This window comes from Sus scrofa, chromosome 13, assembly GCF_054392235.1.
Source record: "Sus scrofa isolate SSC_HxYL_T2T_F1_AM1 chromosome 13, Sscrofa_HxYL_maternal_Yorkshire_Landrace_v2.0, whole genome shotgun sequence".
Classification (NCBI taxonomy): domain Eukaryota; kingdom Metazoa; phylum Chordata; class Mammalia; order Artiodactyla; family Suidae; genus Sus; species Sus scrofa.
The window spans coordinates 42,194,673-42,209,991 of record NC_139395.1 but is presented as its reverse complement, the minus strand read 5'-3'; the positions used below and the strand labels follow the sequence as shown (position 1 = coordinate 42,209,991).

At 48.3% G+C, this 15,319-nt stretch overlaps 1 protein-coding gene, 1 long non-coding RNA gene and 1 other non-coding gene across 8 annotated transcripts in view; all 3 read right to left on the bottom strand.

Moving 5' to 3' along the window:
- Nucleotides 1-1,945: 1,945 nt before the first annotated feature.
- On the bottom strand, nt 1,946-9,606 carry LOC146397283 (uncharacterized). Of its 2 annotated transcripts, none has more exons than XR_014822928.1 (2): nt 3,614-5,394; nt 1,946-2,467 (listed from the first exon to the last, which is right to left on the bottom strand). It is a non-coding gene; the product is annotated as an uncharacterized LOC146397283 (long non-coding RNA). The 2 variants fall into 2 exon arrangements; XR_014822929.1 differs by lacking the exon at nt 3,614-5,394 and adding an exon at nt 9,346-9,606 and having other exon boundaries at nt 2,097-2,467.
- Nucleotides 9,602-9,686, bottom strand: MIR138 (microRNA mir-138). The gene has a single exon (NR_128418.1). It is a non-coding gene; the product is annotated as a microRNA mir-138 (primary transcript).
- A 159-nt stretch (nt 9,687-9,845) lies between these two features.
- LOC110256584 (uncharacterized) overlaps nt 9,846-15,319 on the bottom strand; it is a 125,512-nt gene continuing 120,038 nt past the window's right edge. For 2 of the 5 annotated variants that reach the window (XR_014822919.1, XR_014822917.1), the window contains 2 exons: nt 14,948-15,110; nt 9,846-12,206 (listed from right to left, as the gene is read on the bottom strand). The gene's annotated coding sequence lies outside the window, so the exon portion shown is untranslated. The remainder of the gene's footprint in view (nt 12,207-14,947; nt 15,111-15,319) is intronic. The other 3 variants (XR_002338254.2, XR_014822916.1, XR_014822918.1) reach the window with 3 other exon arrangements.

Here is a 15,319-nt window from a genome sequence, read left to right as displayed (position 1 = left end):
ACTCTTTACATAGCATTTACATTGATTAGGTATATAAGTAATCTGATTTAAAATATATGGGAAGGCATGTGTAGGTTATATGTCAACACTTTTATATAAGGGACTTGAGCGTCCTTGGATTTTGGTATCTGGTCGTGGGGGTGGGGGTGTGTCCTGGAACCAATCCTCTGTGGATGTTGGATGCTGAGGGATGACTATATGGGCACCTGGGACTGTCTTGGGTTCAAAACACAGTTCTCTTCCCTACATGCCTTAGTTTGAGTTCCTTCAAAGGCAGATGCTGAGAACAGTAGTTTAATAGAAGACCCCAGGAAGCAGGCTTTGAGGGGAGGAGTATGAGCCAGTAAAGGGGCCTCAGAGGATGGGTCTACAAGAGAGAGTGGGGCTTGCATCTGCTGGGGACCTCTGAGGAGCCCTGTGGAATGTTGGGGCAATCTTGACCTCCATTCCTCATTGGTGGAAGGCAGCCCAGGACACTGGATTCCTGGCACTTCCTAGAAGGTGTGGTCTGCACAGGGGCCTGGGGGCTCCAGTGGTTCTAGGAAGAGTCTCAGGGGTGGAGTTTGAGAGGGATGTGGTCAGCATGTATGAATTGTCCATTGCAGCCACAGGAAACCAGAGGCTGCCCAGATGGTGGGTGGGTGTCTGCAGCATCTACTACACCGAATACTCAAGGCTTGTGGAAACAATCTGCCTCCAGTTTTGGGGTATCTGAGTCTTGCTGCTCAGGATGCAGGCAAAGCAGCACTGATCCCCACACTTGTTGGGGGCATCTTGTTAGTCAGTTCAAGCTGCCATAACAAAATTCCACAGACTGGGTGCCTTGAACAGAAAAGACTGTTTTTCTTATGTTCTGGAGGCTGGGAGTCCAGGATCAAAGTGCTGACAGGGTAGGTGTCTTCTGAGGCCTCATGCCTTAGCTTGAAGATAGCTGCCTTCTTGCTGTGTCCTCACCTGGTTTTTTCTCTGTGTGCCTGCCTTCCTGCTGTCTTTTCCACTTCTTATAAAGACCCAGTCCTATTTGATTAGGGCCCTATCCTTATTTCCTCATTTAACCTTAATTACCCCCCCAAAGGTCCTACTTTCAAACAGAGTCATATTCCAAGGCACTGGGAGTTAGGGCTTTAATATCTGATTTAAGGGGAACACAATTCAGTTCATAACTTGCATGGCTGGCAAGAGGACCCGGGTCTGAGCCATATTGCATCATTTTACTGGTCCTACAGACACAGAAGCGAAAAGCTTAGGGCCCTGCAGCTTGAGGGGACCCCATGCAATGCTGAGTCAGAAGCAAACCTGTCTACCCAGGCTGACACTGCACTGCTCATACCCACAGCCTACTGGGCATCACGCCCCTGAGGTCTCTGGGCCTTTGTCCTCTCTCCTGGAGAACACTGGCACCTGTTCCCGGCTCCCCAGGCTCTCCTGCATCCTGGTGCTTCTCAACCTGACAGGTACTCCAGGAGGTGCCATGATATGTGCCAAAGGGCCTGGCCTGAAGTTTTAAGCCTGTGTTCCAGGCTGGCCGGGCTGTGAGTCTTGTGTAAGTGCTTCCCTCTGCTCCCTGTCTGGGAACTGTGGGGGCTGGGCTTGGCTACCATTCCCATTCCCCTAGTTTACCTTTTTCTCTTTAAGTGCTGGTGAAAATTTGGGGGAGAAATGTGTACATGTATTTGCCGGAGGGACTCTACATTGGAATAAGCCATCTGGGAAGGCAATTTGGTAGGATATTTCAAAAGCGCTAAAGAGGGTGCACATCCAAAGATTATTCCCTTTGATATATTCTTAGAAGGGGAACTGCTGGGCCGAATTTCAGCTACCAGGGGAGTCATTAGTGTCGGTTTCTCATTTTGCTCTCATAAATATCAAAAGACCCCCCCCAAACCAAGGGGCCAAATAAATAAATCAGGGCACCTTATTCACTGGAACACATGGACATAAAATATGACTCTGCAAAGAACATTTAATGATTTTGATTTTTTTCATCATAGCAAATGAAAAGGCTAATTACAGCACAACCCCATAGTGTGATTTCATCCATGTTAAAAAAGTATACAGATCTGGAAGGATAATAAGCCAGGAATACACAGTGATTAGTCCTGCATGATGGGACTTCAGAGATTTTGTAAATCTTTATTTTCTAAAGTAACAATGTATATTCATTGCTTTTATAATAAGAAAACCCACAAAAACAGTTATGTTAAAATAATTTACATAGTTTTGGCAGATAGCACTTGCAGGCTAACTCTATAGCTATTACTGTCTCCTCCCTTGCTGCTTCAGATTTCTATTGTTGCATTCTCATCTTGCTAGTGTCCCTGACCACTAGGGTGGTCAAGAGATGGAGTTCAGGCCCTTGAGATTTAAGTAGAAGTCTGTTGGGTGGAAGTGGAGATGTCTGGGAAGGCTCTGTCTTCTGATGAAAGGAGGAGATATTACTGGTTCCTCTGCTTCACCTTTCTTCTTCCTGGAAGGTAGAGGTGATGCTTTGAACAGCAGCAGCCCTTTTGTGCCCATGAGGTCAAAAGGGTGGTGGAGCAGAAGCGTAAAGGCTGGGCTTTTGATGGCATCCTTGAATCAGTTCATCAGCCTCCAGGCTTCTTGTTATGGGTGATAACTTTGATACAACAGTTCTGGTTAGACTGGTTATGAGTGCTTTTGGCTGCAGGTAACAAAGTTTAGGCCTCTTCTCTAGGTTCTAAATCACTCCTATGCTACACACTGGAAAGAAATGGGGGCGTTTTGGAATTCCCGTCATGGCTTAGTGGAAAGGAATTTAACTAGTGTCCATGAAGATGGATGTTCGATCCCTGGCCTCACTCAGTGGGTTAAGGATCTGGCGTTGCTGTGAGCTGTGGTGTAGGTGGCGATGCAGCTCAGATCTGATGTTGCTGTGGCTGTGGCATAGGCTGGTGGCTACCGCTCTGATTTCGATTTGACCCCCTAGCCTGGAACCTCCATATGCTGCGGATATGGCTCCCAAAAAAGAAAGAAAAAAAGAAAAAGAAAGAAGGGCATTTTCACCCAGATGTGTTCTTCCTAAGCTGGTGGTGCCATCTATTTGGCATTTGTCTCTGGGTTCATTTGGTGGCTCTGGGGAGAGAGAGGCACGGAATGTCCTCTGCAGGGTAGGGAATGCAGTAAGCACACCCATCTGCCAGAAGAGAGCAGGGCACCATATGAGCAAGAGGATCTGCTGACCCTCAAAACACCTACTATGTGCCATGCACCAGGGAGGCCAAAGAACAAAAGAGACCTTGGCCTTGTGCTTCTGAAGCTTACGGCTTGATGGAGAAACAGGATATTGCAAAGTCGCTGTTCATTCTTTGCCTAACAGGGTTTTGAAGGACAGGGAGCCGTGTGAGTAAAGACGGAGGCTGATTTGGTCTGGATCTCAGGGAAGGTAGCCTAGTAGCTGCTTGCTGTATCCTTAAGCGCACTGAGATGCCTCCAACATTCCTGGGCTTGTTTCTAATGGCCTTAGGTCCTAAGTGACCCACGGAAGGCTTCTTTGGCAAGAGCCCTCACCTGTGGGCTTTCCTGTCCACAGTTGAACTTTCGGCTTCCCAGGGCTTGAGTGACATGTGAACACAGGTTCAAGGAAGCCACTCACCAGATGGTGCAGACGCAGGGTGGGTGGCGAAGCTGGGGTTGGGAGAGGGCTGTTCACATCCCAGCCTTGCACAGGCGCAGCCTACAGTCTTTTTAAGCACATGTATGTTGAATACCTACTGCATGCTGGGCACTATGATCAAAGCAGGCAGTAATGCCTGCCCTTGGGGCGGCCTCATTGTCTAGAAGGAGGAGAAGAGATCACAAGTAAATCAAATAGGAGTCTAAGGTGATGCGTGCTGCGCAAACAAGGCAGGGCAGGGCAGGGTCTGGACATGGGAGGGAGTGGGGTGCTGTGGACGGCAGCTCACAGTTAACAGGAAGGTCAGGGCGGCTCTCACTGGGCCCCGGGGATGGAGGGGTGGGGGTGGCGTCAAGCTGACATCTAAGGGAAGAGAAGCCCCAGAGCATGTGCGATGGCCTTGCGGGGAGACAGTGGAGAAGAGCAGAAGTGGGCCGTGACGGTCAATTGCCTTGGGATCTGATATGTATTTCAAAAGGACAGCAAGTCAGTCCTTGATTTATTCTGAGCCCCAAATCTAGAGGGTCAATGGCAGGGGGCCCTGGGCTGTAACCCAGGAGGCAAGCTGCACAGATGCTTGTGGTCTCAGAACCTGTGCCTGCCAAGAAAGCCTGAGCAATGAAGCATTCATTTACTTTCGTTGTGATGTCTCTTTAAAAGTGGACAGCTGTTGTGATCATAAAAAATGATTCAAATTGTTAAAAACGCAGTTATCTGTGGGAATGGAATGATAAGGGACCTTCACAGTCTATCATGTACATCTGTAATCCTTTGGACCCAGGGCTTTAGACCTTGAGGGCCAGGCTGTGTGCCTATGGCAGGTCACTTGACATTTCTGGGCCTCTGCTCCCTTGGCTGCAAAATGGAGTTGCAATGGGACAAGGCCAAGGGAGGTATTTCTATAGTTGCAGGTGCACCTTGCAGCCAGGACAGCAGGCCCTCGGCTCCCTCAGTGCCCCCAACCCCATTCCATTCACCGGAGCCATGACTGCTGGGCTGCTGGCAGGCGCTTACTTGCTCTGCTAAGATGGCTGAGCTTCCCAGACCCAGGGCTGCTCCCAACTCTCCCCTTCCACTGGCCTCAGCCTTAGGTCTCCTGGCTTCTGGCCCTCATATCACCCCTTTGGAAATGAGGAATAGGCGCCCAAGGCCCCCACACTGCCCAGCATGTAGGAAGCTGGAGGGAATGTCAGAATTAGGTTTTACTGCTTATTTGGATTCATTTTTCTATCAAAACTCTTTCTTCTGTTATGCCTTTTTTTTTTTTGGATTTGCTTTATTTTCTTCAACAATGCGTTATATACATTACTTCCAATGACAACTTTGAAAAAAATAATTTGATGTTTTACATTTTTGAAAACTAACACGTGCATCCCCCCCATGCCTTTTAAAATAGCAATTTCAAACTTGCTCTTTGGTCTGTATGAGGTTGAGGTTTTTTTTTTTTTTGGAACAGAGGGAATGGTGGAATGGATTTTTATCACCCCTCCTCTCTTTAAAAATCCATCAACAATCAGGGAGTTCCCACTGTGGCTCAGTGGTAATGAACCACCACCTACTAGTATCCATGAGGACATAGGTTTGATCCCTGCTTGGCCTCAATCAGTGGGTTAAGGATCTGGTGTTACCATGAGCTGTGGCACAGATCCCGTGTTGCTGTGGCATAGGACAGCAGCTGCAGCTCCAATTCTACCCCAAGCTTGAGAACTTCCATATGCCCTGCATGCAACCTTAAAAAGCAAAAAAAAAAAAAAAAAAAATCCGTCAACAATCAACATTAGGGTGAACACCTTCCAGCTCTGTGAAGCCAATGAACTCTTCCTAACATTTCAGCAGTGTATGTGCACCACTTTCTCAGGTAAGATATAACACATGGGAACTCTTGCTTTGTAGCAGCACAAGGGGCAGAAACCCGCAAGCAACTTTTTTTTTTTTAAGAGAAGCCACATTCCTGGGGTCTCCACCAAGAAGCAGGTGTAGAGGGCTGAAAATGACCTTGGCTGTCGCTTGCACAAGGAAAGCATATAAGACCACCCATAGGGCCTAAGGTAAACATTTAGTGATGACTATAAGTGAAACAAGAAAATCTACCCTCCCTCAAAAAAGAAATGTAGCTCAAGGTAAAAATGACAAAAACATTCAAGTGAGATGACTGTCCAGTATTTAGTCACTATGGCATTGTTTTCGAGCCAATCCTAATTGGCTTTTAATTGCTCACAGACACAGGGTGAGCTGGCATGGCTGACCTTCCTGGTCCCCAGGTGTTCATTACAGAGGTAGCCAATCAAAGGCAGGTCCGAGTGTGGAACTGGGGACACCTGCATGCAGATGCCTGTCCCTCCTGAGGTCAGGTTCCTTAACTTCTCTTGGGCTCCAGTTCCTATTCTCAAAATGGGGTTGTTGTCAACTCTGATTAAAGAAAGAAAAAGCCCCGAAAATGTGCCTGGTACTATGCTGGTAATTAAATCAATCAGGAATAAGAATCTAAGCCTTTAAACTGGTGGAAAATAATTTTTACCTTCCAGGGTCCCTGCGGTGAAGTGATAAAAGGACATTCTAGGGTTTTTGTTTTTGTTTTTTTGTTTTTTTTCCGGGGAGTGGGGTCAGGTTTCCACAGCCTAGAACACTACAGATTTTAAGAATTCAGAAGAGTAGATAAAAAAAATTATTATTCGACCTAACATTAAATGCCCCAAACTTGCCAAACTGCTTGAAATAGCCTGCAAGGGCACTCCACGACCTTGACCTTTTAACATTTGGTAATGAAGGTGGGCTTTTTCCCTTTTACTCTATTTTAGTGGTTCTCAAACTTGAGGCACTTCAGAATCCCCTGCAGGGCTTGTTAAAACACAGACTGCAGGACCGCCCCCCTGGGATTCGGATTCACCTGGAGGATGGTGGTGTCTAGCAAGTTCCCAGGTGCAGCTGGTCCAGGGACCCCACTTGGAGAACTGTTGCTGTCTTTGATGTTAAATATTAACTCCTTTCCAAACCCAGCTCTTCCCAGAAGCATTGACCTCTGAAGGTAACTGTGCAAACCTCGAATGAATTCACCAGCTTAACACCAAAATTAAGGAGGGTGGCATCTGGTTCTCAGTTTTCTCTCTCTGGACTTGACCCTATTTTATCTTTCATTAAGTTTTTAATCAGGTTCCATGATGGACTGCTTTAAACAAGATTAGACTCCATCCTTTTTTAAATTATTTTTTTTTCTTTTTAGTGCCGTACCTGCGGCATATGGAGGTTCCCCGGCTAGAGGTCTAATTGGAGCTGTAGTTGCCGGCTGACGTCTCAGCCACAGCAACGCTGGATCCAAGCCGAGTCTAAGACCTACGCCACAGCTCATGCTGCCTCCTTAACCCACTGAGCGAGGCCAGGGAAAGAACCTGCATTCTCATGGATACTACATGGATTTCATTTCTGCTGAGCCACGATGAGAACGCTGACTCTATCCTTTTAGATTAAACAGGAAGAATACTGGCTCATCTAACAGGTTTCAGAGACCAGAAGGAGGCCCTGAGAGTGCAGAGGGCATTGCTGGGTCCCTGGGTGCAGGCCCTGGGAACTGCCCTGCCCAATTTTGTCCCCTTCAGCTCCTCAGTGCCATGGAACAGTGGCTTAGGGGCCAGACTGCCTGGGTTAGGAAGCACTAGGTACCAATAGTATGGATGGCGTGGTTCTGGGACCTGCCTGACAGGTGGTCACACAACCTGCCATTAGGAGGAAATTGAGGTCCTAGGTCAATAACTATGCAAAAGGCTTGGAGCAGTGCCTGCCCTGCTGCTTCTATTTTGTAAGTGCTTGGTGCTGTTATCAGGATGCCACTGAAAGGCAACAAAGCCGTGTCGCTCCAATGGGTGAGAGAGAGCATTTGACCTTGAAGGACACTCATAGCTCAGGCTGTGAACAAATGTATTAATGAGTCATTACTCAAGGCCAGCCACTGAGCTGGGCTGGCGGTACAGTGGTGATGCTGAAAGTCCCTGCCCTCAGGAAGTAGCTGGCTGGAGGGTAAGACATGCATTCAGCAAAAATGCCCATCAGTGAAGGCATAATGACAAACAGAAATGAATGCTCTGAACACTAACTACCTTACCTGACCTGGCCTTCCGGATTGGGGAGTCAGCATTGGCTGAAGTCCTGGAGGACGGATACCAATTCTGGGGAGGACCAGGGTGGGGCGGGGGTGGTGGTGGTGGTGCTGGGAGCATTCCAGACAGGGCTGAGCCACACAAAGGCCCTGGGGCAAGAGGGAGCTTAGAAGGTGTGAGGGCCCGGAGAGGGGTGTTGGGGCAGGTGTGCCCGAGGGAAGAAGGGCGTGGACTGAGAGATAGGTGGTTAGGGGGTCCATGCCACACAGGGTCTCAGTGCAATTAGGGTGAGCCCAACTGTTTAAGCAGTTTTAAGGCAGGAGGGCGTCACACGATGCAGGCATGTGTTTTGAAAAGACCATTCATTCTGGCTATAACATGCACAAGAGATAGAAGCTGGAGAGGATGTGAGGAGACCAAAAAGAGGGTGGTCATGATTCTGAAGAATCTCCTAGAAGGTCTAACACCGGGTCCCTGAGCCTAGGCTGTGCCCTGCCCGCTGCAGTGAAGCAGCAGGTATACAGTGGGGCCAGGCATGCTGCCTTCCCAACACGCTCATGCTGCTGCCACCGTGGGCCACACCAGGAATGGCACTCACCTGCACTCTGGTGGTGGTAGGGGAGCTGGTTAATGGATGGATTCTGAGAGACATTTAGGTGTTTTAAGGAGAAGGTGTGATGATCTTTGTGAAAAAATCTGGGACTCTTTTAACTTTAAAGATACTTGTCCCCAAGCAAAACTTAGTACATAGTTTAGAGATGCCTTAGCTTTTTCGGGTGAGGGGCAGGACTTCACAGAAGCAGCTGACTTACCTCCCAGAACTTCAAGGTGGCAGAGACCCACGGCTGCTTTGATTAACCCAGGCTCTGTGTAACCTTGTTACATAGTATTTGCACCAGGCTTATTTTTGTCCATCCTTCTGACTTCCTAGGAGACAGCATCACAGCACTGAAATTACACAGACAGAGCCTGGGTGAATCGCATCAGCCCTGGGTCTCTGTCCCACAGAAGCCAGAGAGATGGGTATCCTCCTTTTTCTCAGTGCCTCAGAAAGGATGCTGGCCAGCCCAGCCACTCTGTCTTTAAACTCCTTCTTGGCTCTAAAATACAGCAGCATCTCACCTAAGATTTAATTTAGGTACTTAAACAGAAAAACACTCCGACTCTGGAGACCCTGTTTTCCAACCCTGCCAGGTCCTTGGCGGTGGGGTCCCAGGGAAAGGAAGCCCACCTGTCAGCGCAGATGACAGATCACGTTACCCAGAACAGGAGTGTCTGCCAGATCGATGCCCTAGGAAGTGTCCTCTGTGTGTGGCTCTCATCCAGCATGGGGACATGTGTTGATGGAGGACGGTGGGACTCTCACACTCAAAGGCACCCAGACCATCTAGGAGATAGATGTGTCCCATCTATGTGGCCACAAAAAGTCTTCCTCGCTGGAGTGTCCCCAAAGTTGCCAGTCTTGTCACGAGGGCCCCCCTCCCCTCCCCTTTGCCCTATGCAAAGCTTCACCACCACATATCAAAATCGTGGCCCCAGATCACCGCTGTGCGTTCCTAGAAGGAAATGTTCAGTTTAGTGGCACTTAACCCTTCTGAGGGCCCATAAAGCCATTCTCACCATAGAAAGCCTGCAGCTTCATTTTCTCTGCAGGAAGCTAATGCTGCCAGGAGTGGCTGTTCCTTTAAAAGTGGAGCTGTTTGTGTTGAGGGATAAACAGCCTCCTGGTGCCTGTGTCTGTGGTGGTGTCTGTCCACACAGCATGCAGAATGAACCAGAAAGCCGCCTGCTGGGTGCTGGGGGGCCTGGCAGTGCCCCAGCGATGACCGATGGCTGAGGTGGAAGCACGATGGGGGCTGGTGCCCGGAGTGCTGCCTGTGGTGGGGTGTGACCCTGGTGTTGTGAAGTAGCCGTTCTCTGATTGGCAACGGCCTGATTCACAACACCAGCTGCCCCACCGCACCTTGTTGGGGGGCCTCTGGGGCAGCCGACAGTCGAGGTGTCCCTTCCTCAGTGCTGCCTGTGAAGCATGGAGAGGGGGGAGAGAGCAGCCGCGGGTTAGAAGTGGAATGCAAGCCGATTCGATATTTCATCTTCCCATCTATCTGCATCTCACTGACTTTTCTTTTTTTGTTGTTGTTGTGTCCTTTGCCAGCTTTCCTATTGCCCTGGGGTCAGGGGTGGGTATCAGTGGCTCTCAGGAGCCCTGCACTCATCTGTGCAATGATGCTTGTCTGGGAAAGGGGTCTATGCCTTCAACAACCCTCTGAGGGAAATACGACCCCTCATGGCTTGCGTTTTCCCCACCCTAGGAGGTTGAACAGTAACCTAATATATAAGTTTTAAAAAAAATTTTTAAACAATTTTTTACTTAATTTTTCTTTTCCTTTTTATAAGTATAGGTTTTTATTTTGTTTTCTTTTTTGGCCACCCCATGTATGGAGTTCCCAGGCCAGGGATTGAATCTGTGCCACAGTTGCGGCAGTGCTGGATCCTTAACCCACTGTGCTGGGCTGGGGATCAAACCTGTGTCCTGGTGCTCCGGGACACCACCGATCCCATTGCACCACAGTGGGAACTCCTAGAGGTGTGCAATATAGTGATTTGCAATTTTGAAATATATATAAAATATGTGCCATATTCCCCATATTGTACAATATATCCTTCTAGCTTATTTTTGTCTTTTTAGGGCCACATCCACGGCATATGGAAGTTCCCAGGCTAGGGGTAGAATCGGAGCTAGAGCTGCCAGCTGACACCACAGCCACAGCAGCATGGGATTGGAGCTGCATCTGTGATCTACACCTAAGCCAGATCCTTAACCCACTGAGCGAGGCCAGGGATCAAACCCACATCCTCATGGATCCTAGTCATGTTCATTAACTGCTGAGCCACGAAGGGAACGCCTCTTGTAGCTCATTTTATACCCAACAGTTTGTACCTCTTAATCCCCTACCTCTACCTCCCCCTCCCCCCTCCCCACTGGCAACCAAGTTCTGAGTACAGACTTTTCCTCAAGTCCTGATACTCATATGCGAGGAATGCAGGGGTTCCCATGCCTCTACTGCCAAACACAAAAACCAGAGATGGACGGTTCTTACCTTGAGTTCTGAGTGGTTACTCTGCCAAGACCCCCTCCCTCTCAATTTGCCCAGGGTACCCAGACCTCAAAGGCCACGTGGAGTAGCTCCCGCATCTACTAAGGCGACTGGGCTCAGAATGGAATCCTCCGAGGAGGGAGAACATCTCCCTGACTCAGTCCTACAAAGAGGGGGAGCGCATCCCAAACACATCATGAGAGTTAACGCGGACGAGTGGAGCAGTCGTGCACACCAAGCAGAGCCGAGAAGAGATCAGGTGGTCATGGTGAAAACAGCGCCCCGCCCTGCCCTTCGGCTGGCAGCTGCCCTCCAGGGCTCTTCCTAAGATTCACCTGGGAGGTATAGAAAGTCTCTGCTGGAGAAACGCAGCAGTAAAATTATGACTTTGGAATTTTCATTTTGGTAGCTGCCCTGGACTGTACCACCATTATGAAATTATGTAACACAAACAAACATAAAAGTAGCATTTGCAGTTTAACCTCTATCTCCAGGTGTCAGTAAACACCTTTAAATGAACATTTCTCTGGCCTCAAATGGTTCCTGCCTGCTGCATGGTTCTTAGTTACCCAATCAAGAAATATTGCATTTTCCACTTTCTGCCACCTATCTTGGAACCTGTTTTATTTTGAGGATGCAAAATTGGCAAGTTCCTTAGTACTGCCTGTGGCACAGAAGTTCTGCCAAAGTTCTTGCTGGAGTTGGGGGAGATAGATAGAACTTTGAATATTTTATCAATCGTGGCCATACCACATAAATCACCATGGTTTTCGAATTCAGAAGTGTCTGGACTCTTACATCTACGGTGAAAGAATCTCTACTGGGACACTGGCTATAACATGGACACTGGGGCTGCTGTGGTCTGCAGTTCTGCCAAGCTGAGGGTTTCTACCACATGCAGGTTGCTTGCGTCAGGCAGGATCCCCAGGTGAACAGTTTGGTGGCAGGGGCTGCAGGATGTGGACGTCCAGGCCTCGTGCTGTCCTATGTACTTTGTATGCTCTAACTCTGAATCCTCATCATACCTGTGAGGTTCACGATCTATCAGAGCCAAGGTGGAGAGGGCACCCAGGTTCTGCTCTGGCTCTGCCACCAACTTCCCCGGGTGGACGTGGCTGAGCCTATGTGCTTCTCCCTTATTCAGATTCCTCACCTGTTGAGGGACAGCCCTGAGCAGGTGGCCTTGAGGGGCCCCAACTCTGCAGTCCCAAGGCCTGTTCCCTGGAATACAGTATGGACTGGTAGGTGGCTGGATAGCACCATAATTGGGCCCCGGGACTTTGGAAACAGGTGGGACTGAGTGTGCATTTGGACCCTGTCCCGTCTTACCTGTGTCCCTAAGGCAAGTTACTGGACCTTCAGGGCCTTCCTCGGATTCGGTATCTGCAAAAAGGGTAATAATAAGATTGGAAAACTTTGTAAACAAGGTCTTACTATTAGCACAGGGAATGATAGTTGATTGTCCTGTAATAAATCATAATGGAAAAGAATATGAAAAAGAATATACACATACATATATATATATCCACACACACACACATACATATATCCAGACAAAACTGTAATTTAAAGAGATACAAGCATTCCTATATTCATAGCAGCACTATTTACAATATCCAAGACATGGAAGCAACCTAAACGTCCACTGGCAGAGGAATGGATTACGAAAATGTGGTACAGGAGTTCCCGTCATGGTGCAGTGGTTAATGAATCCGACTAGGAACCATGAGGTTGCAGGTTCGATCCCTGCCCTTGCTCAGTGGGTTAACGATCCGGCATTGCCGTGAGCTGTGGTGTAGGTTGCAGACGTGGCTTGGATCTAGCATTGCTGTGGCTCTGGCATAGGCTGGTAGCTACAGCTCTGACTGGACCCCTAGCCTGGGAACCTCCATATGCCGTGGGAGTGGCCCAAGAAATGGCAAAAAGACAAAAAAAAAAAAAAAAAAAAAGAAAATGTGGTACAGTATACAATGGAATACTACTCAGCCATAAAAAAGAACAAAATATTGCCATTAGCAGCAACATGGATGGACATAGAGATGATCATACTAAGTGAAGTCAGAAAGACAAATACCATATGATACCACGTATATGTGGAATCTAAAATAAGACACAAAATGAACCTATCTATGAAACAGAAACAGACTCACAGACATAGAGAACAGACATGTGTTTGCCAAGGGGTAGGAGTTGGGGAGGGATGGAGTGGGAGGTTGGGGTCCGCAGATGTAAGCTATTCTACATAGTGGGGATAAATAAGATCCTATTGTATAGCACAGGGAAATATATTTAATGTCATGTGATAAACCATAAGGGAAAAGAATATAAAAAAGTGTATATATGTATAATTGAATCACTTTTCTATATAGCAGAAATTAAGACAATTGTAAATCAACTATACTTCAATTAAAAGATTTTTTTAAAAAAATCAGAAAACTTTGCATACAGCAAGTGCTTGGTGTGTGTGTATCCGATGAGTGCTGGTGCTGAGTTACATGGCTGGCTTTCTGAGCATAAAGTAGAGGAAGACCTTGAAAATTTTCTTTCCCATGAGGCCGAAATTTTAATCTCGAGGGCCAATACTCACTCCCTCTGAGACGGAGCCAGTTCCAGAAAGGGGGCTTAGCTCCTTGCAAAATAAAGCAGGGGGACTGTGATTTGCTATTGCTGAGTGGCCAGAGCCTTCAGCAAAGTTACTGTGCTTTTGGGGCCAAGTTTGTGCACATGGTAAGCTTAGTACCCAGTATCAGTACCCAGTATCAGTACCCAGTAACACCTGCACAAACTCCTACAAAGTCAAAACACCATGACTCCAGGGACTGGCACTCTCCCATCCCTGCATCTGAGAGATAAAAGGTGACTCAATAAGAGGTGAGAAGCTGGGGCCACAAACATGGGTATCTGTAGCCAACTTTTCTTGCCTAAAACCCACCAGTGTCCACAGAGTCAAAGATCAAGAAATGATTGTCTCAAAAGAACAAGTGACGGTCATGTTTTATCTTCACATGTTTGCAAGGGGCTGATAACTTGCAAGGGCTAGGCCTGGCTGCTCTCTGTCCCCTCATCGCTCCCTGCTTTCCTTCTTGCTCTTTCTGCTTTTCTAACTTCTCAAATATGCCCTACTCCTTTCTACCATAGGGCCTTTGCACAAGCTGCTTCTGCCACCTAGAAAGCCTCACTCCCCATTTCACATAGTTTAATACCAACTTTTTCAGATTTCAACTCCAAAATGACTTCCTGGACACCCATCCCCCAGACCAGACCTGACTCTTCTGTAATGTGCCCTCGAGGCATCCAGTCCTCTGCATTTTCCATACAGTGTATGTGAAGCTGCTTCCAGTGAACTCTAATGTCACCACTGGGCAGCCAGCTTTGGCCACCTGGGGGATGCTTGACGACTACTGCTTGGGTGAACAAATGATTTAAACCATGACGTGCGTGGGGCAACTACTCTTTTCTTTTGGAATAAAAACAATCAAAATGGCACCAAGTATCTAAGGCCATACACATACTGTTTTCAATTAGCTTTTTTTTTTGGCTGCCCCGTGACATATGGATTTTCCAGACCAGGGATCAGATCTGAGCCGTGGTTGTAACCTATGCCACAGCTGTGGCAATGCCAGACCTTTAACCTACTGTGCTGGGCTGGGGACGACACCTGCATTCCAGTGTTCCCGAGATGCTGCTGAGCCAATCTTGTTGCACCACAGTGGGAACTCCACATATGCTGCTTTGTAATGAATGATTTTACATCAACAGTGGACTGCCAGACCTCCTAACTCACCTCCCTGCCTCTAGGCAATGAGTACCTCCATGCACAGTGAAATCAGAGGGATTCTTTCAGAGGGTCAGTCTGATCTGGCTTAACCTCTCCAAGGCTCCCCAATGTCCCCACAAGAGAATCCCAGACCCTCTGGCTCCTCACTTCCTCACCTGTCCCACTCCCCTTACGGAGCAGAGCCCCCCAGTATACCACGTCCACCTGCTTCTGTGGATCTGAATGCCCCGCCCCTTTCTATCCTGTGCACTCCTGCTCATGCTGGTGAACACCAGGGTTGGTGCCAAGAAAGTCCTCCTGACCCTGCTCAGCCTGGGCTCTTGGCCAGTGTCTATGACTCTTGTACCTTTTGTGTCCTTCTGTTACTGTCCCACTCTTCTATGTGTCTTAGGAGATGGTGATGCTAAGGACAAAGGCCATCACGGAGTGCCCTGGCAGCCCAGGGCTGCACAGCAGCTGGAACAGCAGGCCCTGCAGCTTGGCTCTGCTCTCCATCCTCAAAGGAAATCCTGCAAAGTTGGGGGAGGGGGGAAAACAAAATAAATTCGTCCCGAGTGTCCCCCAGGAGTCATCAGAATGGCCAATATTTTGCCCCTGAAGTACACTGCTTCACCTCCACGGTCACCTTACACCGCCAGCCCAGCCCCACCTCTCACTGAGATGATGGCCTACGTGTCTAACGTGTTCCTCTGTGATTCATTCTTCACCCTGCCACCGG